The sequence below is a fragment of the Neovison vison genome, chromosome 11 (assembly GCF_020171115.1).
Source record: "Neovison vison isolate M4711 chromosome 11, ASM_NN_V1, whole genome shotgun sequence".
Classification (NCBI taxonomy): domain Eukaryota; kingdom Metazoa; phylum Chordata; class Mammalia; order Carnivora; family Mustelidae; genus Neogale; species Neogale vison.
The window spans coordinates 59194932-59220757 of NC_058101.1; the positions used below are offsets into that span (position 1 = coordinate 59194932).

General features: G+C 37.3%; 1 protein-coding gene and 1 pseudogene across 3 annotated transcripts in view; both read left to right on the forward strand.

Moving 5' to 3' along the window:
- RAB28 (RAB28, member RAS oncogene family) overlaps positions 1-25826 on the forward strand; it is a 113032-nt gene that overhangs the window by 32704 nt on the left and 54502 nt on the right. The gene's annotated exons all lie outside the window — the stretch shown is intronic.
- The window catches only part of LOC122889640, a 43233-nt pseudogene continuing 18028 nt past the window's right edge, over positions 622-25826 (forward strand).

Consider the following 25826-nt stretch of genomic DNA (forward strand, 5'->3'; position numbering starts at 1 on the left):
GTGAAAAATAATGGTGGTACAAGTAGTGAGAAGGAGTTGGCCTCTGGATACATTTCGAAGGGGGTGTTGGATTTTCTCATAGATTGGTTGTGGAGTTAGAGGAGAGAAGAGGCAAGATAATGCCAAGATTTTTGGCCTAGGCATCTGGAAGGCTAAAGTTCGATCTACTGACTTGAGAAAGAGTGCAGGAAGAAAAGTTTTGGGTGAGAATCACAAGTTTGCTTTTGGACATGTTAAATTTGAGATGCTTAAATTAATCGTCTTTGTGGAGATATTTAATAGGTAGTTGGAAATGAGTCTGGAGTGCAGGGGCAAGAGGAGGTCTAGAGATAAAAGTCGGGGAGTCAACAACATATTGATTTTATTTAAATCCTGAGACTGGATGAACTTTACATAGGAATGCGTATAAAAAGAGAAGAAGTCCAAAGGTTGATCCTTGGGCTATAGCCATGTTTTAAAGTTTGGGGAAATAAAGAAAGAGGAGCAAAGGAATTGAAATGTGGCCAGTGGAGATTGTAGTCCCAAGAGTGAAGTATCCTGGCAGCTACATGTAAAGGTGTTTTAAGAAGGGGTTGATCAATAGATGAGGACCAAGAATGATTATTAAAGTATGTAGAGGCGATGGGTATTGACCTTGGCAAACAGGTTCATGCGAGTGGTGTGGGTGAAAGCTGGGTAGAGTGAGTTTGAAGAAAGAAGGGAAGTCGACGAATGGTAGACAATGAGTAGAAGCGATATGTATACGTAATGCCACTCTATAAAGGAGTTTGTAAATGGGGCAGCTGCTGGAGGAAATGTGGGTCAGAATTCTGTGGTAGTGTGTTTGTAAAGAATGGAGGATATTACAGCATGTTTTATGTTCATAGGAAGAGAAAGACAGACATGGGGTATGTGTGCAAATACCCGGGGGCATAAAATGCATGTGTTTTTATTGTTTCTGAACTTGTTCTATTTTTAGATATAATTTTGAATGAGTCATTTCCATTCCTTAATCTTCAATCTATTGCATTGATTCAGATTTAGTGAAAAAGTAGAACACGAGGAGTCTGTGAGGACTTTCCCAAATCTTAAGCTCTTTAGTGTGTTGAGAGAAGTGAATAAATAGAAGAGGACTAGGACAGAATACTAGTTTCTCACTTAATTTTCTTTCCCTCAGTTGTCTAAATGCTGCATTTTACCTTCTCTTTTATTTATTTTTAAATAATTAATAACTATTTATCTATTTTTAAACTGTGTGATTCTTCTGAAAAAGTCACCATTTTTAGAGTAAAACTCCCCCCCCATCCCGTAGTTTGTTATTCAGATGTTTTGTAGTTGAAGCTCCATGAAGGCAGAGACTGCTCATGGTTGTCATTCTAGTATCTAGCTTAGTCTCTGCACACAGTAAGCGTTCAATAGGTACTTGTTATGAATGACTAGAAAAGTATTAATTCTCTGTCTCAGTGAAAAATGGAACTATAGACTTTTTGAGATAATAAAGTGAAAATAATACTGTTTTGGCTTCTGTACAGCTCTGACCCCAGATTTTTCAATCGGAAGAGGAGTTTAATAATGACAGACTCACTTTGTGCTTATGAGTCATTACTACATCAGACCATGCAAGACACCTGCTACATTACAAATATAGTTCTTTTGAAAACAGACTCCTAACTCTAATTAATCTTTTAATTTTCGTATAAAATTTTAGTTTAAAAAAGATGAAAAATTGTTTTTTCTTTTATGGATATTTATGATAGAGTGTGTTCTGGCACATTAATATTCAATACAGAGAGACAGTGTAGAGAAGTGGTTAAGGACACAGACTTCTAAGTAAGGCCACTTAAGTTCAGATATGGGCTCATTTATTAATTTTTGGCTGTGGTAAGATACCCTTTTTGTAGCTCAGTTTTCCCATCTGTAAAGTGGGCATAATAATAGCAGCTACTTTATAGGGAGGTTGTTGAGTTTTATCTATCTATCTATCTATCCCCTAGAACCAAAGCCTGTATGTAACAGGTGCTAAATGTGTTAGTTCTTATTATTGTGTCTCTCACTGTTTCCTCAAATTCTGTCTTCTAGTTATGTATAATGGGAGGAGGTACTGCTTAGTGTATATGTATATATATTTAATTTAAGGATTTAAAAGCCAAATCTTTAAAAAATTGTATAAAATGTCCTTGAAATATGTAAGTAATGATTAAAGTTTCAATTATTATTAATGTTTGGAAACTAGCCTTCATTTAACTTCTATTTTAGGAATATATTTTTCCGAAAAATCATTTAAACTTGAAGGTGATACCGTTTTGATATCTAATCTCAATGGTGAAAGCTGGTGTATAGTTGCCATGAATTTTTATCTCAAGTTTATTTTGCTATGTAGACATGTGTCTAATTAAAAAAAAAGATGCTGCATAGACTATGGTTTGAGTTTCAATGTGCTTCTGTTTTTGGTTGAGGTATAAATGTTATTTCTGGCTGTGTTCTTCATACTTAGCTCTTCTTACAACAAATGGAAAGGCCTTAATTGTACCTAAGGGAATAGTTAATCCACAGTGGACATATGGTGGACAAAAGCTGAGTCTAGTGAATGAAATAAAATTATAAATGGTAAACATGTGAATGCTTGCAAAGTCTTGCAACTATGAAAGATAAGAGGATTGTTTGAGATTAGCAAATTTTGTGCAGCATAATTGTTTTGTCAGCATGTTTCTATTGAACAGGTATATAGAAATTCAGTTAGATGCGTTCTTAACAAACATACAGCATATTTGTCTTTTTTATTGTTCATTAAGCTTTTTGATAAGACTTTGATGTCAGCAATAGAGGTTGATGATCTCACATTTTTGGGAAGTTACTGCTCTTTTGATTGCGGGCAGTTAATTAGCATTAACCCAGAACAGCTCTTGGGCTTTATGGATTTGAGCGTTATATGTGGTTGCACTGCTCCAGCAAAAGGTTAAGTATTAATGGAAAATGGTCACAGCCCTTTTACTTAAAGAAAACATGTTACTTGTAAGTTTTCTTTTGATTTTACTTTTACAGTTACATTGAATGTCTTCATTCATGTAGCCATCCATAAAGCAAATATTGTTGCACATGCAGTGGATAATAAGTCTTTTTAGGACTACTTGTGTGGTATGTCACAGATCATTAACTGCAAGTAACCACCTGACTTGAGGGAAGCCTGGAAGCATCATTATAGTGAAATAAGCTTTTATTTAGGTATCACTGCAGCACATTGATTTATTGAAATGTCACCAGTTGCTACTGTGAAAATACATTCTCATTATCATTCAGGGACTGGTAGAGATTAACTGCTGTAGAGTATAAAAGAGATATATTGCTAACAATGGAAAAATAAGAAAAAATGAAAAAATGTTATTGTGGTCTGTATTTTATCTAATAATTACCTTTAAAGAATTAATTTAGGTAATTAGGCAAAATTAGATGATCCTTTAAGATTTTTTCAAATCTCTGTGTAGTTCTCTATATGTTCTGATTTCTCCCTAATTTGAAATACTTTTAAATTAAGTAATGTAGAAAAGCAGTAGCCCACTTTGTTATAACTACTTAACATAGTCCATGAAGTAGTAAATTCTTTCTGTGAACACATGGCTACTCCCTAGGCACATATATCAGGAATCCTACTGTCAGGAAACTTCAAGTCTTGTTGTGGAAGCAAGATTTACGTAAAAAGTACAAAGGAAAGACAACATATAATTTTGCACTGTTGTATGAATGGGAGGGAAAAATTGTCACCTGAGGATTAAGAAGAATCTGGAACTTAAACTGAGTCTTTGCAAAACTAGTCGGGTTTGGATACGTGAATGGAAGGCTGGAGTTTCAGGCAGAATGTAACATTTTAAGATAGTGTATTTAGGGAGAATTTGACAAATCTAAATCCTTAAGTATTTGAGTCATTATTAAATAGAGTCTAGAGCAAGTATGTATTATTTTTCAAAGCAATATAAGCTCTTGTGTCAATTTGATTTTATTTGCGCTTTATTACTTAAGTTAGAGTAAAAATTAGATAATAGCACTTGGCACATTGGTGCCACACACAAGCACACACATAAGTAGTGCTTAGGTAGATAGCTTACTGTTCCTTGTGGCTAATGCTGAGTTATTTAAATACAATGATGAAATGATGTCTCCTTTTATAGAGCATTGGTTATATGCTAGGTATCATGCTAAGTGATCTCCCTTTGTGACTGAGGAAACTGAATCTCAGAGAGAGTAGATTGTTATTAAATAGCTGGGAGGTGGAGCCAAGATTTGAACCCAGCTGTTTTCCTCCAAAATATTTCACTTATGTCCATCTTGTTACAGCTAAGTTTTAAGCCAATTCAAGGCTATCTATCCATCTGGAATTTAATGTTGGCTCTTTTGGAATTAAAAAAAAAAAACTTCAACTACACAAACATATTTATACATATATGGAACACAAAAAGCTAGTAGGAAGTCAACTTTTGCTTTAGGATGAGGAATTTTACTATTTCTAAAGTCCTGCTATAACCGAAATAGTTCAGCTTTTATGTCTCCAAAGAACTCATTTTAGAGTTTTCTGAAATATTAGTTCCATTTCTTTATTTTGGTGTTTGTTTCCATGCTAAGGAGATTTTTCTTTTTTTCATGCTAAGGAGATTTACCAGGACTGCCGTAACGAAGTACCTCAGACTGGATGGCTTAAACAACAGAAATTTATTTCCTGCAGTTCTGGAGGCTAGAAGTCCAGGATCAAGGTTTTCTTTTGAGACCTCTTTCCTTGGCTTGTAGTTGGCAGTCATCTCCCTTTGTCTTCACATGTTCTTTCCTCTCTGCCTGTCTGGGTCTTAATCTCCTATAAAGACACCAGTCATTTCAGATTAGAGTCCATCCACATGACCTTGACTTTACCTTATTACTTCTTATAAAGACCCTATCTCCAGAGTCACATTCTGAGGAATAAGGGGTTAGAACCTTAACATATGAATTTGGGGGGATGAGGGTAATGCAGTTAAGCCAAAATAGAACCATTATGTTTAGTATGTTAGACATAAATCTCAAATAATCATAGAAGTGTAATAAAGGCAGTCATGACACACTTGATGTAATTAGTTGTGCTCTGTATTTCAGATGGTCTAGTAATAAAGTAGATACATATTTAATGTGTGATAATATATGTAGCATAACACATGTATATAAAAAATTACCTTATATTCTGATATGCTTGCTAAAGAGAGAGAAATTGGTAGAGATACAGTCTGCTTTGGTAACTATATATACATAATTGTGTTTGATGGCATTATTCATTGTGTTTGGTATTGAAGAAAAATTTGAGGATTAAGAGAGGATCTGGGAGTTTTGCATGCATGATTTAAACTTTCACTGTCCATGTATTCATTCAGATTTGTAAAATAGGAGTCAAATACTTTTTATCACCCCAAGAGACTGTTGACCATTTTATACTTTTATAATTTTAAGATGCTATAATTATGAGGTTTTTTTTTTTTTTAAAGATTTTATTTAGGTAGAGAGTACAGGTGGGGGAGTGGTGGGCAGAGTGAGAGGGAGAAGCAGGGAGCACTATGTGGGGCTCGATCCCAGGACCCTGAGATTATGCCCTGAGCCGAAGGCAGAGACTTAACTAACTGAGCCACCAGGAGCCCCTAGGCGATCTTTTTCTTGTATGAGATACAATTCATATACCTTAAGAGTCACCATTTTAAAGTATATAGTTTTTGGTATGTTCTCTAGGTTATGTAACCAGTGCCACTGTCTAATTACAGAGTATTTTTATCCCTCCAAAAAGAAACTCTTTTCCCATTAGCGGTCATGGCTCTTTTACCTTCTCCCCACTCTTCCCCATTCCTAGCCCCTGGCAAGTACTAATTTACTTTCTGTCTCTATGGGTTTGCTTATTCTGGGCATTATAAATGGAATCATGAAATATGTGGCCTTTTGTGTCTGGGTTTTTCCTCTTATAATGATGTCTTCAAGGTATTTTGCTTATAAATGTATCATTACTTCATTTCTTTTTATGGTTGTACAATATTGCATTTTTGGATAGATTTTGCCACATTTTGTTTATCTTTTCATCAGGTGATGGACACTGGGTTGTTTCTAATTTTGGGATATTATGAATAATGCTGTTATGAATATTTTGCCCAAGTTTTTGTATAGACATAAGTTTTCATTTCTTTTGGGAAGATATCCAGGAGTGAAATTTCTGGGTCATATTTGAGAAACTGTTTGAGGAACTGCCAAGCTGCTTTCCTGCTTTCTACAGTAGCTGCCCCATTTTACATTTCTTTTTTTTAAATTTTTTATTTATTTTATTTTATTTATTTGACAGACAGAGATCTCAAGTAGGCAGAGAGGCAGGCAGAAAGAGAGAGAGGAGGAAGCAGGCTCCCCGCAGAGCAGAGAGCCCAATGTGGGGCTTGATCCCAGGATCCTGGGATCATGTCCTGAGCTGAAGGCAGAGGCTTTAACCCTCTGAGCCATCCAGGTGTCCCCCCATTTTACATTTCTGTTGGCATTGTATGAGGGCTGTAATTTCTCTGTATCTTTACTAGTACGTGTTATTATACTTAAAAGATAGACATTCTAATGTGTGTGAAGCAATATTTCATTGTGGTTTTGATTTGCATTTTTTTTTAAAGATTTTATTTATTTATTTGACAGAGAGAAATCACAAGTAGACAGAGAGGCAGGCAGAGAGAGAGAGAGGGAAGCAGGCTCCCTGCTGAGCAGAGAGCCCGATGCGGGACTCGATCCCAGGACTCTGAGATCATGACCTGAGCTGAAGGCAGCGGCTTAACTCACTGAGCCACCCAGGTGCCCCTTGATTTGCATTTTTTAATGATTATCGATATTAGGTATCTTTTCATGTACTTAATGCATATTTGCATATCTTCTTTTTAAAAATTTTAATTTTTTTCTCACCATAGCACATACCCTCCCCAATGCCCATCACCCAGCCACCCCATCCCTCTCACCCTCCTCCCCTCCAGCAACCCTCAGCTTCTTTCCTGAGATTAAGAGTCTCTTATGGTTTGTCTCTCTCTGATTTCATTTTATTTCATTTTTCCCTCCCTTCCCCATGATCCTCTGTCTTGTTTCTCAAATTTCTCATATCAGTGAGATCATATGATAATTGTTTTTCTCTGATTGACTTATTTTGCTTAGCATAATACCCTCTAGTTCCATCCACATCATTGCAAATGGCAAGAGTTTGGTTTTTTGATGGCTGCATAGTATTCCATTGTGTGTGTGTGTGTGTGTGTGTGTGTGTGTGTGTATTTATATGTTCTTTATCCATTCATGTGTTGATGGATATCTAGGCTCTTTCTATAATTTGGCTATTGTGGACATTGCTGCATATCTCCTTTGGAGAAATGTATATTCAAATCATTTGCCCATTTTTTAAATTGGGCTGACTTTTTATTATTGAGTTGTTAGTGTTCTTTATAGTATATAAATCCCTTATCAGATATATGATTTGTAACTCTTTGATTCTGCAGTTTACCTTTTCATCTTCTTGGTAATGCCATTTGATACACAGAAATTTTAAACCTTGAAATCTATTTTATCTATATTTTTCTTTGGTAGCTTAGACTTTAGTTGTTATATCTAAGAAACTCTTGCCCTATCCAGGGCCATGAATATTTATACCTGTATTTTGTTTTAAGAGTTTTATGGTTTAGATCTTTAGGCCTTTAATCCATTTTGAGTAAGTTTTCTTTATTATGTAAGAGTCAAGATTCATCTTTTTTGCATGTGTGTATGTCCCAGCACAGTTTGTTAAAAATACTCTTTTCTCCCACTGAATAGTCTTGACACTTGTCACAGTCAGTTGACCATAGATGGGTTTATTTCTGGACTCTTGCTTGTATTTCTCTGATCTTTACTAAAGTCTGTCCTTATGCCAGTACCACTTGAGTTATTACTATAGCTTTGTAGTATGAAATTAGGAAGTGTGATTCCTCCTGCTTTCTTCTTTTTCAAGAGTAGACTATTTTTTTTTTCTTTTCTTTTTTTTTTTTTTTAAGATTTTATTTATTTATTTTGACAGAGAGAGATCACAAGTAGGCAGAGAGGCAGGCAGAGAGAGAGAGAGAGAGGAGGAAGCAGGCTCCCTGCTGAGCAGAGAGCCCGATGCGGGACTCGATCCCAGGACCCTGAGATCATGACCTGAGCCGAAGGCAGCAGCTTAACCCACTGAGCCACCCAGGTGCCCCATCAAGAGTAGACTATTTTGAGTTCCTTGCCTATCCCTATGAATCTTAGCATCTACTTGTCATTTGCTGTAAAGGAGTCAGATGGAAATTGGGTATATACTGTATTGAATCTGTAGATCAGTTTGGGGAGTAATGCCATTTTAACCATGTTAAGTCTTCCAGTCCAAGAGCATGGCAAGTTTTTCCATTTATTTAGTTTTTCTTTAATTTCTTTCAACAATATTTATAGTTTTCAGAGAGTAAAATATATACTTCTTTTGTTAAATTTATTCCTAAATCTAAATATTTTAATCTTTTTAGTGCTATTGTCCTATTATAAATGGAAATGTTTTCTTCTTTCAATTTTGGGTTGTTAATTGCTAGTATATAGACATGCAGATGATTTTTGTTTATTGATCTTAAATTCTACAACTTTACTGAACTAGTTTATTGATTTTTTTTTTTTTTAAATTTCTTTTCAGTGTAACATTCATTGTTTTTGCACCACACCCAGTGCTCCATGCAATATGTGCCCTCTGTAATACCCACCACCTGGTTCCCCCAACCTCCCCGCCCCTTCAAAACCCTCAGGTTGTTTTTCAGAGTCTATAGTCTCTCATGGTTCACCTCCCCTTCCAATTGTCTTATGTGTGTGTGGATTCTTTAAGATTTTCAACATATAAAGTCATGTCATCTCTAAGTAGAGATAAACTTACTTCTTTTCTTTCCAATGTGGATACCTTTTAATTAATTAATTTTCTTGCTTAATTGCCCTAGCTAGAACTTCCATTGAACGGAAATGATGAGAACAGATATCCCTGTCATGTTGTTATCATAGAAGACTGTTAGATTTTGTGAAATGCTTTTTCTGTATCTGTGGAGACAATCATTTTTTTTCTCTATTTCAGTTTGATTATGACCTGGCCTATCTTCAACTGGCCTGTCTTCAAGTTTACTGATTACTTTTTCTGCCTGCTTGAATCTTCTGTTGAACTACTCTAGTGAATTTTTCATTAGTGCTCGTTAATTAATCCATGATTTTTATTCTTTCTGGATCTGTTTTTCTGTTTTTTCCCCTGACATTGCTCAGATTTTATTGTTTATTTATGTAATATTTCTCTTACTGGCCTTTGGACCTTTTTTTTTTTTTTTTTTTAAAGATTTCATTTATTTGAGAGAGAGCACAGGAGCATGAGCAGGAAGGGGAGGTAGGCAGAGGGAGAAGCAGACTCTCCCTTGAGCGGGGAGCCTGACATGGAGTCTGATCCTAGGACCCCAGGATCATGACTGCAGCTGAAGGCAGACATTTAACTAACTGAGCCACCCAGCTGCCCCTGGGCACTTTGGACATTCTTGAGTGCTATATTTTGTTGCTGTATTTTGTTATCTTTTGTACTTTGGTAGGCACTTAAATTATTTGTAGCTTGATAGTCTTTGAGCTTTGTTAGCATGCCTATATTTTAGGGCTAGTTTAATTCCATTCCAAAGAGTTTAGCCTTTTGTGTTCTCCACTGAATGCCCTGGTAATTCCATGAGTTTCTTCCTCTGTAGTTGGTTAGAAATTGAGTATCTCCTAGGAATTTTTCTGGGAATTTTTGTAGTTCTTCTTTGCCCAGCCTCATGGAATTTTACCCTATATATGTGTAGCTTAGTATTCCAGAATAGGCTCAAAAAGACTCTTTTTATAAATATTTCTGGACCTTTTTCTTTTCGTAGAGTTGTCCTTTCCAGTATTCTGCTTCACAGAGTCTCAAGTGCTCCTACTTGTTTGAATTGTGTGTTCAGTTTTCCCTAGTCACTGAGCCACTGCTGCTTGCCTTTAGTTCTTCATTCCCTTTGTGTTGTCCAGAGAGTACTTCCAGATAGAAAGTCAGAGTGACTATAAAGCTACCTTATTTGTATCTTGTCTCTCAAGGATCATACAGCCTAATGTTCAGTGTCTGCTTTATATATTTTATCCAATTTTCTGGTGATTTGTAGCAGGAGGAAAATCTTGTCTCAGTTATTCTGTCATAGCTGGAAGTACTTTAAGAAGGGTTTTAGTCTTTAATATTTTATATCTTCAAAATGTTTTATATTTTCAAATTCAACAAATCCGATAAAACGTTGATTATATTTACCAACGTTTTGTGTTAGTTGTTTTTATGAGGAGAGTTTCAAAACTAGAAATAATTAGAGAAACTCAAAAATAGATCAGTTTATTTCAGAATATCAGACCTATAGGGAATTCCATTCATTTGGAACATGAGGCTGAACCATTTTCTTACACCATGCTTACCTGGATTTCATGGAAAGCAAGGAGAAGGACAATGTTAATGGCAATTTAAAAACATGCAAACTGGGGGCACCTGGGTGGCTCAGTGGGTTAAAACCTCTGCTTTCAGCTCAGGTCATGATCTTAGGGTCCTGGGATTGAGCCCAACGTGGGGCTCTCTGCTCAGCAGGGAGCCTGCTTCCTCCTTTCTCTCTGCCTGCCTCTCTGCCTACTTGTGACCTCTGTCTGTCAAAATAAATAAATAAATAAATAAATAAATAAATAAAATCTTTAAAAAACATACAAACTGAATTTTTTTTTTTTTTAAAGGAAGTGGTTTCGAAAATCTGAACTTCTAAAGTACATGTTGTTACCATCGGTAACAAGATATTGTCATTATTCATAATCTTGAGAGTAAAGGTTATTAAAACTAATAATTAACCATTTTAAAGGTTAGCCAAATATTTTGACTAAACTGTTGAATAACATGGGTATCATCTCATCAGTGCAATATGTTATTATGCTTTTATTTAGCAAACATTTGTTAAGGACCTGTTTGCCTAAGAATCATACTAAATACTGGTAATACAAAAAGAGTAAGATAATGGTCCCTACCCTTAACTACCCTTAAAGATCTGATAGTTTTCAGTATTTGGCCATAAAATTTTGAGGAAGATTGGATTTATGTGGTTGGATGTATGGACAGACAGGGGAAGGTGGATATTGAATGGAGATTGAGGTAGAGGATCAGAATCGTGTGAAGACTGTGGAATAACAAAGTAATAGATATTGATGAAGTATTTTTTGGGGTTTCATGAGTTCATTTAGTTTTTTTCCTCATGGTCCTCTATTGAAATCTCATGCCAGGTTCCTTTCCTCAGACATTCTTCTCCAGGATTGCTTCCTGAATTATACAGGATTTCTGTCAGATTGGTTGAGACCAGATGATAACCTGAGGCTAAGAAGAGGATGAATTCTGTTCTGCCCTCTCTTCCTGAATAAAGGTTTTTACACCAAATCTTTATGGAGTCTCAACAGGAATTTTTTCAAAAGATGGGGATGTCAAAGAGAGGGGGTCTCCAGGTTGAAGCAGCAATCAGGCAAATTTTTGTCCTCTTCAGTTTGAACATTATGTTATGTTTAAATCTCTTGAGAAAATAGATTGATACTAATATGATAGTCACTAAACTTAAAATTATTAGTGTAAAATTTGAAATCAAATCTCACTTTTAACCTAAGCTTAATTTCTTTTTCTTTTATATTTCACTACTAGAATACAAGTAGGTGTTAAGTGGGAGTAGAAGGGGAAAATAGTGCCTCAAAGTGATATCTTATGAGGATAGTCATTTATGGATTGTTTAGAATTGATTCAGCTTCAAAGTAGATCATACTATCACATTTTTCTTGCCACAGAATTCTGTATACATGTGGTAAATTAAAAAATCAAAACCCAAAAAACTGCTAGGATCTATTAAAGCCAAGAACTTTGCTGGAGGTTAGAAGCTTCTATTGATCCTCCTATAATGCCAGATTCATTGAGATCTTGAAAAGATGTATGTGGATCCAAATTTGGCTTTCTCTAAGAATTCTTCCTCAACTGAATATGTGTACACACACATAAACACACACAGCTTTAGTATAGGATCTTGAGTGCTTTTCATGATACTAGAGATTGAATTTGCTTATGTTTGTTTCTGAAGTGGGAAGATCTGTGTTACATTACTAAGAAGTATTTAAGGAAAACAGCATTTGTTGACATAGTTTTACATGGGATTCAGTCTTTAATTTTATTAATATTTAAACAAGTTTATTTAATTCCAGAACCAGTTGACTGCTTGCTGATATTATTGTTTTTAAAAAATATAGTACTATTAAGACAGATTTTTTGGAGCACCTGAATGGCTCAGTCAGTTAAGTGTCTTCAGCTCAGGCCATGATCTCAGGGTCCTGGGATTGAGCTCTGTTTCTGGCTCCCTGCTCAGTGGGGAGCCTGCTTCTCCCTCTCCCTCTGCTAGCCACTTCCCCTGCTTGTGTTCTCTCTGTCAAATAAAAAAAATAAAGTCATTAAAAAAGTCTTTTTTTTTTTTTAAAGAGCAGTTTAAGGTTCACAACAAATTGAAAGGAAGGACAAAACAAAATTGAAAGGAAGGTACAGAGATTTCCCATATACCCCCTGCTCCCACAGATGGTGTTGCTTCTTCTATTATTTTTATTTTATTTTTTGCCTTTAAGTTTTTTTTTATTATGTTACATTAGTTACCATATAGTACATAATTAGTTTTTGATGTAGTGTTCCATGATTCATTGTTTGCATATAATACCCAGTGCTCCATGCAATATGTACCCTTCTTAATAACAATCATCTGGCTAACCCACCCCCCCTGCCCAAAAACCCTCAGTTTGTTTCCTGGAGTCCATAGTCTCTCATGGTTCATCTCCCCCTCCGATTTTCCCCCCTTCATTTTTCCCTTCCTTCTCCTAATGTCTTTCATGCTATTCCTTATGTTCCACAAATAAGTGAAACCGTATGATTGGCTTTCTCTGCTTGACTTATTTCACTTAGCATAATCTTCTCCAGTCCCATCCATGTTGATGGCAAAAGTTGGGTATTTATCCATTTTGGTGGCTGAGTATTCCATTGTATATATGGACCACATCTTTATCCATTCATTGGTTGAAGGGCGTCTTGGTTCTTTACACAGTTTGTCTATTATAGACATTACTGCTATGAGCATTGGTGTGCATACAGCCCTTTTTTCACTAAATCTGTATCTTTGGGGTAAATACCCAGTAGTGCAATTGCTAGGTAATGGGATAGTTCTACTTTTAATTTTTTGAGGAAACTCCACACTGTTTTCCAAAGTGGCTGTACCAACTTGCATTCCCACCAACAGTGTAAGAGAGTTCCCCTTTCTCCACAGCCTCTCCAACATAATGTAGTTTCTTGCCTTGTCAATTTTTGCCATTCTAACTGGTTGTAAGGTGGTATCTCAATGTGGTTTTGATTTGAAACTCCCTGATGGCTAGTGATGGTGAACATTTTTTCATGTGTCTGTTAGCCATTTGTATGTTTTTCTTTGGAGAAGTGTCTGTTCATGTCTTATGCCCATTTTTTGATGTGATTATTTGTTTTTTGGGTGTTGAGTTTGAGAAGTTCTTTATAGATCTTGGATATCAGCCCTTTGTCTGTAGTGTCATTTGCAAATATCTTCTCCCATTCTGTGGGTTGCCTCTTTGTTTTATTGACTGTTTCCTTTGCTGTGCAGAAGCTTTTTTATCTTGATGAAATCCCAAAAGTTCATTTTCATTTTTGTTTCCCTTGCCTTTGGAGATGTGTCTTGAAAGAAGCTCGTGTGGCTGATTTTGAAGAGGTTACTGCCTATGTTCTCCTCTAGGATTTTGATGGATTCCTGTCCCATATAGAGGTCTTTCATCCACTATGAGTCTATCTTTGTGTATGGTTTAAGAGAGTGGTTGAGTTTCATTCTTCTGTATAGAGCTGTCCAATTTTTCCCAGCATCGTTTGTTGAAGAGACTGTCTTTTTTCCGCTGGATATTTTTTCTTCCTTTGTCAAAAATTATTTGACTATAGAGTTTTGAGGGTCCATATCTGGGCTCTCTGTCCTGTTCCATTGGTCTGTGTGTGTGTTTTTTGTCAGTACCATGCTGTCTTGGTGATCACAGCTTTGTGGTATAGCTTGAAGTCAGGAGATGTGATGCCCTCCCTTTTTCTTTTTCAACATTTCCTTGGCAATTTGGGGTCTTTTCTGGTTCTGTGCAAATTTTAGGATTGTTTGTTCCAGTACTTTGAAAAATGTCGTTGGTATTTTGATTGAGATGGCATTGAAAGTGTAAATTGCTCTGGGCAGCATAGACAATTTAACAATATTTATTCTTCCAATCCATGAGCATGAAATGTTTTTCCATCCTTTTGTGTCTTCTTTGATTTCTTTCATGAGTGTTCTGCAGTTCCTAGAGTATAGATCCTTTAGCTCTTTGGTTAGGTTTATTCCAAGGTATTTTATGTTTTTGGTGCTACTGTAAATGGAATTGCTTTTCTAATTTCTCTTTCTGCAGTTAAAATTTTAGTTTATAAGAAGGAAACTGATTTCTGTGCATTGATTTTGTATCCTGCCACATTACTGAATATCCTTTCGGTATGTATGATGTATGAGTTCTAGTAATTTGGAGGGTGGAGTCTTTTAGGTTTTCCACATAAAGTATCATGTCATCTGTGAAGAGAGAGGGTTTGACTCCTTCTTTGCCAATTTGAATACCTTTTATTTCTTTTTGTTGTCTGATTGCAGAGGCTAGGACTTCTAGCACTATATTGAACAATAATGGTGGGAGTGGGCATCCTTGTTGTATACCTGATCTTAAGGGGAAAGCTTCCAACTTTTCCCCGTTGAGAATGATATTTGCTCTGGATTTTCATAGATGGATTTTTTGAATTTGAACAATGTTCCTTCTATCCCTATACTCTTAGAGTTTTAATCAGGAAAGGATGCTGTATTTTGTCAAATGCTTTTTCTGGATCAATTGAGAGGACCACGTGGTTCTTCTCTCTCCTCTCTCCTCTCTCGTCTCTTAAGGAGAACACATAAGATATATAAGATAAGAACACATAACACATAAGGTAAGATAAGAGCATATAACACGTAAGATAAGAACACAGAACACATAACATCATATAAGATAATGTGTACTGTCACATTGATTGACCTGCAAATGTTGAACCACCTTGGATCCCAGGGATAAATCCCTCCTGGTCGTGGTGGATAATCCTTTTAATGTACTGTCAGATCCTATTAGCTAAGATCTTGTTGAGAATTTTAGCATCTATGTTTATCCTGGTGAGTATTCATTTATCGAATTTATTGGTCTGAAATTCTCCTTTTTGATGGGGTCTTTGCTTGGTTTTGGGATCAAGATTATGTTGGCCTCATAGAAAGAATTTGGGAGCTTTCCTTCTGTTTCCTTTTTTATTTATTTTTATTTTTTTATTATTATTCTTAAAGATTTTATTTATTTATTTGGCAGAGAAAGATCACAAGGAGGCAGAGAGGCAGGCAGAGAGAGAGGAAGGGAAGCAGGCTCCCTGCTGAGCAGAGAGCCCGATGCGGGACTCGATCCCAGGACCCTGAGATCATGACCTGAGCCGAAGGCAGCGGCTTAACACACTGAGCCACCCAGGCGCCCCCTGTTTCCTTTTTTAAAAACAACCTCAGGAGAGTAGGTGTTATTTCTTCTTTGAATATTTGGTAGAATTCCCTAGGAAATCCATTAGGTCCTGACTCTTGTTTTTGGCGAGGTTTTTGATCACTGCTTCAGTCTCATTACTGGTTATTAGTCTAGTCATGTTGTCAATTTCTTCCTGTTTTGGTCTTGGTAGTTCACAAGTTCCCAGGAATGCATCCATTTCTTCTAGGTTGCTTAACTTATTGGCATATAGCTGTTGATAATTTCTGATTATTGTTTCTATTTCCTTGGTGTTAGTCATGATCTCTCCCCTTTCATTCATAGTTTTGTTAATTTGGGTCCTTTCTCTTTTCTTTTGGGTAAGTCTGGCCAGTGGTTTATTGATCTTACTAATTCTTTAAAAGAACCAGCTTCTAGGGGGTGCCTGGGTGGCTCAGTGGATTGAGGCCTCTGCCTTTGGCTCAGGTCGTGATCCCAGGGCCCTGGAGCAGAGAGCCTGCCTCCCCCCCCACCCCCACCCCCAGAGGCCTGTCTCTCTGCCTACTTGTGATTTCTGTCTGTCAAATAAATAAATAAAATCTTAAAAAAAAAAAAAGAGAACCAGCTTCTAGTTTCTTTGATGTGTTCTACTGTATTTCTGGTTTCTAATTCATTGATTTCTGTTCTAATCTTAATTATTTCCTTTCCTCTGCATGAGTTAGGGTTAAGTTTTGTTGATTCTTCAGTTCTTTAACGTGCAAACACAGTTTGTATATTTGGGATTTTTCTATTTTTCTGATTGAGGCTTGGATGGCCATGTATTTCCCCCTTAGGACTGCCTTTGCCATATCCCATAGGTTTTGGATGAATGTGTTTTTATTATTGTTTGTTTCCATGAATTAAGTTCTTTGATTTCCTGGTTGACCCAGACACTCTTGAGCAGGATGGTCTGTAGCTACCAAGTGTCTGCATTTCTTACAAACTCTTTCTTGTGATTGAATTCCAGTTTCAAAGCACTGTGGTCTGACAATATGCAGGGAATAATCTCAGTCTTATGGTATTGGTTGAGACCTAATTTGTGACCCAGCACATGGTGTGTTCTGGAAAAAGTTCTATGTGTGCTAGGGAAGAATGAATATTCTGTTGTTTTAGGGTGGAATGTTTTGCATGTATCTATGAGGTCCATCTGGCCCAGAGTATCATTCAAAGTATCTTGTTTCTTTGTTGATTTTCTGTTTAGATAATCTGTCTACTGCTGAGAGTTGAGTGTTGAAATATCCTATTACTAATTTATTTTTATCAATATGTCTCTTTATTTTGGTTAACAGTTGGCTTAGATAGTTGGCTGCTCCCATATTGGGGGCATAGATATTTACAATTGTTAGATCTTCTTGTTGGATAGACTCTTTAAGAATAGTATAGTGTCCTGGGACGCCTGGGTGGCTCAGTTGGTTAAGCAGCTGCCTTCGGCTCAGGTCATGATCCCAGTGTCCTGGGATCGAGTCCCACATCGGGCTCCTTGCTCGCCAGGGAGCCTGCTTCTCCCTCTACCTCTGCCTGCCTCTCTGTCTGCCTGTGCTCGCTCTCTCTCCCTCTCTCTCTGACAAATAAATAAATAAATAAAATCTTTAAAAAAAATAGTATAGTGTCCTTCTGTATCTCTAACTTAACTACAGTCTTTAACTTAAAATCTAATCTGTCTGATAAGAGAATTGCTACCCCAGGTTTCTTTTGAGGTTGGTTGGCATGAAAGATGGTTCTCCATCCCTTCACTTTCAGTCTGGATGTAGCTTTAGGTTCAAAATCAGTCTCTTATAGACAGCATATGGAGGGGTCCTATCTTTTAATCCAATCTGCATTTAGTCTGTTTTATGGGAACATTTAGGCCATTCACGTTGAGAGTGATTATTGAAAAATAAGATTTTATTGTCATCATGTTGAGCCTGTAAAGTCCCTTCTCTGTAGATTGTCTCTGTAAATTTCTGTTCTATATCACTCTTGGGGGCTTTCTTCTTTTATAGAGCCCCCTTAATATTTCTTGCAGGGCCAGCTTAGTGGTCACATATTCTTTGTTTTTGCCGGTCTTGGAAGCTCTTTATCTCTCCATCCATTCTAAATGACAGCCTTGTTGGATAAAGTATTCTTGGCTGCATTTTCTTCTCATTTAGTACCCTGAATATGTCTTGGCAGCCCTTTCTGGCTTGCCAGGTCTCTGTGGACAGGTCTGACGTTATTCTGATGCTCCTGCCTCTGTATGTAAGGAATCTCCTGCCCCTAACTTCCCTTAAGATGGTTTCCTTTGTTCTAAGATTTTCGAGTTTTATTATTACATGCCTGGCTTGGTCTATTCTTCTTGATCTTGGGAGGGGTCCTCTCTGCTTCTAGGATATGAATGCTTGTTTCATTCCCCTGATTAGGGAAGTTTTCAGCTACGATTTGCTCAAATATATCTTCCAGTCCTCTCTCTATCTCCAGCCCCTCCGAGATCCTAATAATTCTGACATTGGAACTTCTTTTTTTTTTTTTTTTTGTTTTTTTTTTGTTTCTCTAATTCTGTTTTCATGGATTTTAAGCTGTTTGTTCCAGGCCTCCTCATGTTCCTTCTTTTCTCTCAGTTTGTCTTCTAGATCACTAATTTGTTCTTCTGCCTCATTTACCCTAGCTGTTAGAGTATCTAGATTAGATTGGATCTCGTTGATAGCATTTGTAAGTTCTGCTAGATGAGCTCTCATTTCTGCCCTTAGAGAATCTATTTCCATTAATGATTTTCTCCATCCTAGCTGTTGTCTGCATAACTGTTATCCTGAAGTCTGTTTTTGCCATCTTGCTTATATCCATATCCGTTGATTCTGTGGCAGAGGTCACAGTCGCTGAATTTTTTTTGTGTTGGGTGTTCTCTTAGTCATTTTGTTGAGGGGTGGTGGAGGATATACAGAGTACAAATTATTGACCACAACCAAATGAGATGCACCTGTTTTATAGGGACCTTAGAGTTGTTGGCCTCTTTTTCTTCCAGCCTGTCTTCTGGGGGAGGGGGCTGTAGTGCTGTTATTCAGTCAACCATGTTGGGGCAGAGTTGCCCTGTACCCTATGAAGGGGGATGGGCTCTGTGAAAACTGGTGTTTTGAGGCTTTTGTTCTCTGGTGGCTTTCTCTGATGGTTTTCTGGGTCCTCCCTAAGAGTCAGAGCAGAAGTGACTATATCTAAACCTTTTTCTCAGAACAGAGATTACAGTCTGCTCCTCAGTGTATTCTCCAAGCCTCACTGTCTCCGTTTCTGTGTGTGCTGCTAAAAACCACAGAGTCCTGGGTTGTGTGCCCCACAGCAACACTCCCAGCCTGTGCTTCCAGGTCCAGGCCCATCTCTGCCCTTTGTGCTTCTAAAACCACCAGCCACCTCTAGTTTGCACATGTGTCCCCACAGCTCCAGGTTTCAGTCTGGGGAGGCTGTCCTGAAGTTCTTTCCCTGCTGCTACCAGTCTGTGAGTCTGTGCCTAGTCCCTAGCGTGGGAGGGTTTTGTGCTCTGTGGGCGTGGGATCCTAGAGGCTCCCTCCCCCTTCCATTATTTTCCAGTATCTGCCTGCAGAATCATGGCTCCCTGCTTCACACCTCTAAACCAACCCCCAGAGATACTCTGTTTGTAGAGATACAGATATATCTTCCTACATCTCAGGCTGATTTCGTGGGTGTTCAGAGTGGTCTGGTAGATACCCAGCTCAATTCAGGGGACCAGTTGAAATAGGGTCCCCTACTCCTCCGCCATCTTTCCCCAAACCTCACTGCTTTTCCTGTTATTAACACCACATCAGAGTTACAATTGACAAACCTATACTGACATACCATATATCACTCAAAGTCCATAGTTCCCTGCTTCATTTTTGGTATTATGTTCTCTCTGGGTTTGGATAAATATGTAATGGCATTTGTCTGTCATTGTGGTATTATACAGAGTATTTTCACTGCCCTAAAAATCTTCTGTGCTTCACCATTCCTCCAGCCCCCCTACCTTCCCTGCCCAGCTCCTTGCAACCACTGATGTTTTTACTGTCTCCATAGTTTTTTCTTTTCAAGAATGTCATGTAGTTTGAGTCATACAGTGTGTGGCCTTTTCAGACTTGCTTCTTTAACTTAGTGATATGCATTAATTCTCTTCCATGTCTTTTCATGCCGTGATAATTCATTTCTTTTTGATGCAGTCTATCTCCATTCATCTACTGAAGGACATCTTGGTTGTTTTTAAGTTTTAGCAATTATAATGAAGGTGCTATAAGCTTTGGTGTGCAGTTTTTTTGTTTTGTTTTGTTTCATTTTGTTTTTATGGACATGTGTTTTCAGTTCATTTAGGTAAATACCAAGGAACATGATTGCTGGATCATATAGTAAGCATATTTTTAGTTTTGTAAGAAAATGTCAAACTCTCTTCTAAAGGGGCTGTTCTATTTTGCATTCTAAATAACGGTGATTGAGCAATTATTGAGAGCTCCTCTTGCTCCACATCCTTGCGAGAATTTAGTGTCAAAATCCAGTTCTGGATTTTGTCCATTCTAGTAGGTTACAGTGCTATGTCATTGTTTTAATATGTGCTTTCCTACTGATATATGATGTGGAACATCTTTTCTTAGGCCATTTCCCATCTGTATATCTTCTTTGGTGATGTGTCTGTTAAGATCTTTGTTCCATTTTTCAATTTGTTTTCTTATTACTGAATTTTAAGATTTTTTTAAAATTTTGGATAACATTGCTTTATCAGATATATCTTTTGCAAGTATTTTCTGCTAGTGTGGGACTTATCTACTCACTCTATTGACATTGTGTTTCCCAGAGTAGAAGTTTTTAATTTTAATGAAGAAACAGCTCATCATTTTATTTTATTATTATTTTTTTTTTATGGATTGTGCCTTTGGTGTTGTATCTGGAAAGGTATCACCATATCCAAGATCATCTAGGTTTTCTCCTGTGTTACCTAATGAGTTTTATAGTTTTGTGCTTTACATTTAGGTCTGTGATCTTTTTTGAGTTAATTTTTGTAAAGGATGTAAAGTCTGTATCTAGATCCACTTATTTTTGGATATGGCTATCCAGTTGTTCTAGCACCATTTATTGAAAGGACTGTCTTTGCTCTATTGTACTATCTTTGTTTTTTGTTAAAGATCAGTTGACTGTATTTATATGGGCCTATTTCTAGACTTTCTCTCCTGTTCCATTTATCATTTCTTCTATTTTTTTTTTTTTTTTGCCATACCAGAGTAACTTGATTCCTTGAGCTTTATAATAAGTCTTGAATTTGAGTAGTGTCAGTCCTCTAACTTTGCTCTTCTCCATTATTGTTTTGGCTATTCTGGATCCTTTGCCTCTTTATATAAATTTTAGAATCAGTTTTGTCAATATACACAAAATAACTTTCTGGGATTTTGAATGGGATTGCATTGAATTTATAGATCAAGTTGGATAGAACTGCCATCTTTATAATATTGAGCCTTCCTGTCCATAAACATGGGGTATCTCTCAATTTATTTAGCTCTTATTTGGTTTTGTTCATGAGACTTTTTTTCTTTAATCCTGTTTTGGGGGGGATTTTTTTTTTTTTAAGATTTTATTTATTTATTTGACAGACAGAGATCACAAGTAGGCAGAGAGGCAAGCAGAGAGAGAGGAGGAAGCAGGCTCCCTGCTGAGCAGAGAGCCTGATGCGGGATCCCAGGACCCTGGGATCACAACTTGAGCTGAAGGCAGAGGCTTAACTCACTGAGCCACCCAGGTGCCTCTGTTCATGAGACTTTTGTAGTATTCCTCTACATATACATTTTCTCTACAGGGTATAGATCTTGCACATATTTTATTAGATTTATACCTAAAGACTTAATTTGGGGGGGTAGTTACTAATGTAAATGGTATTATGGTTCAGAAAATTTTTTAAAAAGATTTTTAAAATGTATTTATCTGAGGAGAGAGAGAGAACAAGCAAAGGGAGGGATAGAGGGAGTGGGAGAAGGAGACTCCTTGCTGAGCAGAGAGCCCAGCGTGGGGCTTAGTCCAAGGACCCTGAGATCATGACCTGAGCCGAGCTTAATTGACTGAACCACCTGGTATTATGGTGGTATACCATGCCCCAATGGTATTATGTTTTTAATTTCACATTTCAATTATTCATCACTGGAATATATAAAAGCAGTTGACATTTTTATATTAACCTTGCATCCTGCAACCTTGCTGCTATTCTTAATTAATGTTATTTCAAAGAATGCCTTAAAGTACTTACTACATCTCAGTGTACCTCTCAAACATTAAAAAAAAATGTTACTTACCTAGTTTTGGTATTGAGTATGATATTCTGGATGCTAGTTGAAGAAGATATTCTAAGGCAGGAGGAATCAACTATGTCAAGTGTTGCTGATAGGTAAGTAAGAAGATCAATAACTGACTTTTAGAATTAGCAGCAATTCATTATTTATCTATAAGATCAATTTTAGTGAAGTGAGGACAGAAGACAAATTGGAATCAATAAATATAGATTATTCTTATGAGGAGTTTCTTTTTTCTTTTTCTTTCTCTCTCTCTTTCTTTTTTTAAGAGAGAGGAGAGAGAGAGTGTGCATACATGAATGTGAGTGGGGGTGGGGGCAAAGGGAGAGGGAGAGAATCTGAAGAAACCTTCATGCCCAGTTGCAGAGCCCAGTGTGGAGCTCGATCTCATGACCCTGAGATCATGACCTGAGCTGATATCAAGAGACAGATGCTTAACCAACTGAGCCACCTAGGCACACCTCTTATACCATATTTGATGTATAGGTTTGGTGACACATGTGGTGAATAGTCTCTTGACTGTTTCCAGTTTCTCAGTGAAATAGGAGGAATAGTCTTTGTTGTGGGTTAAATTGTTTTTCCTCAAAAATATACATTGAAATCCTGACCTCTAGTACCTGTGTGACCTTACATAAATGTGGGGTCTTTGCAGATATAATCAAGTTAAGATGAGTCATACTTGAGTAGGGTTAACTTTAAATACAATGACATATCTTTTAAGGAAGAGAAAATTGGGCAGAAACACAAACAATTAAGGAAGAAATCCATGTGAAGATGGAGGCAGAGTTTGTGGTGATACAGCTACAAGCCAAGGAATGTCCAGGTTTGCTGGAAACCTCAAGAAGCCAGGAAGACGCAAGGCACAATTCTTCCCTATAGCTTTCAGAGGGAGCACAGCCCTGCCAGTACTTTGATTTTTGACCTCTAGCCTCTGGAGTTGTGAGAGAATAAATTTCTGTTGTTTTAAGCCACCTAGTTTGTGATACTTTCTTAATGTAGCCCTGGGAAACTACCAGTCTTCAACTGAGAGTGGGAATGGAGGAAGGCTTGATGTCTTGATTTCTTATGGATGTCTCTTTTCTTTCTTTGACCTGTGATTTCATACAATGTTATACTGCCTTGACACTTTGATTGGCTGTTGGTTAGAATGTTTCTATCCAGTTTTAGTGGACAAAGCATCTCTTTAGGATTCTTAGCTTTATGAGAGTCTTGATAGTAGTTTTCTCTCTGTTTGCAACTGTAAGCACATGATTTTTTTCTGGGTAGGTTTTAGAAAAGCTGACTGCAGTGCTTAAATCAGATAGAATCTCTCTTAACCTCCCAGTGAGCCAATGTAGAATCAGTTAAAATACGGATTTTTTTTTTTAGCGTTCTGTTATAAATATTTTCAAGCACACAGAAAAGCTGAAAGAATTTTACAGTAAACTTGTATACTCATTATCTAGAGCAGGAGTCAGCAAACTTATTTTTTTGAAATGATCTGGATGGTAGATATTTTAGGCTTTGTAAGTCATAAGCTAACTGTTACAGCTATCCTACCTGTTTCACTGTAGTGTGAAGCCAGCCATAGAAAGTATATAAGTGAATGAATGTGGCTGTATTCCAAACTTTATTGTCACTGAAATTTGTATTTCATATTTCATATTCATGTCCTGGGTTATTCATTTGTTTTAAATCTTTAAGAATTGTAAAACCTAATATTAGCTCTTGGGCCATAACAAAAACAAGTGGCAGACCGGATGTGGTCCACATGCTATGGTTTGCTGTCTCCTGATCTAGAGTTTACAATGGATATTTTGCTATGTTTGCTTTATCACAAATTTGCCCATCTAGCCATCCCTCTTACCAGTCAAGCAGTTCATCTACTTTTTCATGCATTTCAAAATAACTTGCAGATGGTGCTTTTCACACTTAACATTTCATTGTGCATATCATTACTTAGACTTCAATTTTTTTTTTTTTTTGGTGGTGATACAGTGAAATGAAAAGATCTCAAGAGTACTATTTGTTGATTTTGACAGTTTGTTCCCCTGTATAACCTAATTTGTATAAAATACAGAATGTTACCGTCCTAGATGAGCCCAGCCTTCCTCGTTGCCCTCCATATCCCGCTGCAGCAATTGTCTCTACCATGATGCTGAAATGAAAGAATTAACTGCAGCAGCCCCTGCTGCCCAACAGGAAGAGACTGGAGATGAGGAGGACAGGATGCTTGCCTGCCTTTCTTTCTTTCTCTCTCTCTCTCTCTCTTTCTTTCTTTCTTTTGTATTGTTCTTCATTTTCTTTATTGACTGTTTTCTTGAGAGTCAATAGTTCTGTGGTCTCACATTGATTCCTTATGATCTGTGGATACTTGCTTATTCCTATTAAAATACGAAGATAGAATTGAATAGTATTAGTAGCTGATCTGGGTTTTTAAATTTATGATGATAGTCAATATTGGATTTTCTCAGTAGTTGTTACCTTGAATGTGAGGATGGACCTCAGGGCTTGCAGTCTTTTTTCACCCTGATTGTAGAATATTGGTGGCAAATGGAAAAGTCGGGCTTCTAATATGGGTACATAGGCAGGTGATAACTGAGTCCACTGCCCATTGTAGAAGTTAAGAAGGACTTTCCCTAGACTGGTGTACCAGTCTGTACAGTTGTCCTTCTTCACTCATACCTTTATAATAGTTTGCAGTTACATGGAGGTATTGACCTATTTTCTCTGGTGGCATTGTACTAGGTCAACTTGGCTAACCTGAAAATGCTTCCCCAGATTTTGGTTAGTAGTGGCCACAAGAGACATTTTGCATAGGAAGTGGCAGGCATGTTTTTTGTCTCTCTGAGGGTCAGTGCTGAGTACCAGGCACTATGTCAGCTCTCTTACAGTGTCATTGATTTGTTAGGTCACTTGTAGGTGTGGGATTGCATGTGGATCAGCAGTTCTTTCAGCTCCTGCCAGATTTCCCTTTTCAGCATCTCTGAGTACTTGCCCTTCATGTACAAACCTCTAGGGAAGGGTGTAGGCTTCTCCCCTAGCTCACACTTGGCATCAAAGTTGGAGTTGGTGAGAGACAGATGCGAGTTCCAGTTTGTCATTGCCACTTTCTTTTGTCTTCGTGGGTTCCAGTTCTTGTAGATTTCAGTTGTCTTTATCCATTCTAGCTCATCCTTGGGGGTTCCAATTTCTCTTTGCTCCTTTTTTGTTTGTTTGTTTGCTCCTCTTTTTATTCTGTTCCCTTTCTGATTGCTGGTTTGGCTGACCTATAGTGACTTCAGGCTTAAGATTAGATGCAGAGGTAAAAGCTTACACCTGCTGCTCCAACAGCTTCCACAGTTATACAAGGTCTAACCCCTATAATAAATTCTTTAACACCCATGCTGGTTCTGCGTCTTTGGTACAACCCTAGTTGATACACTTTACTCTTCTGGGATTCATACTAGAAACCTTTTGTATTATATATTGAGAGTTATTTCTACCAGCTCATTTTATCTTTCAGAATTTTTTTTCTCTCTTCTACCTGCACCTTCATTTTTTAAAATACTGCTTGTACTCTCATTTTTAATATTTCATCTGGCATATCAGTGGTACTTTGAACCCTAAGTAACAGTAATAAATAATAAATCCTTATTTTGCTTAAGTACTGATTTTAAAAACAATTAACAGAGATAATAGTCTTGTAAAGACAGTTGAAGCTTTTTTTTTTACCATAAAGACTCATTTAACAAAACACTGAGCTGGAGAGAGTATGAAAAACCCAAAGAAGTTTTTACATTTAAATGTTCTAGAGTAGGGGCACCTGGGTGGCTCAGTGGGTTAAGCCTCTGCCTCCAGCTCGGGTCATGATCTTAGGGTCCTGGGATCGAGCCCCACGAGCCCCACGTCGGGATCTCTGCTCAGCGGGGACCCTGCTTCCCCCCTCTCTCT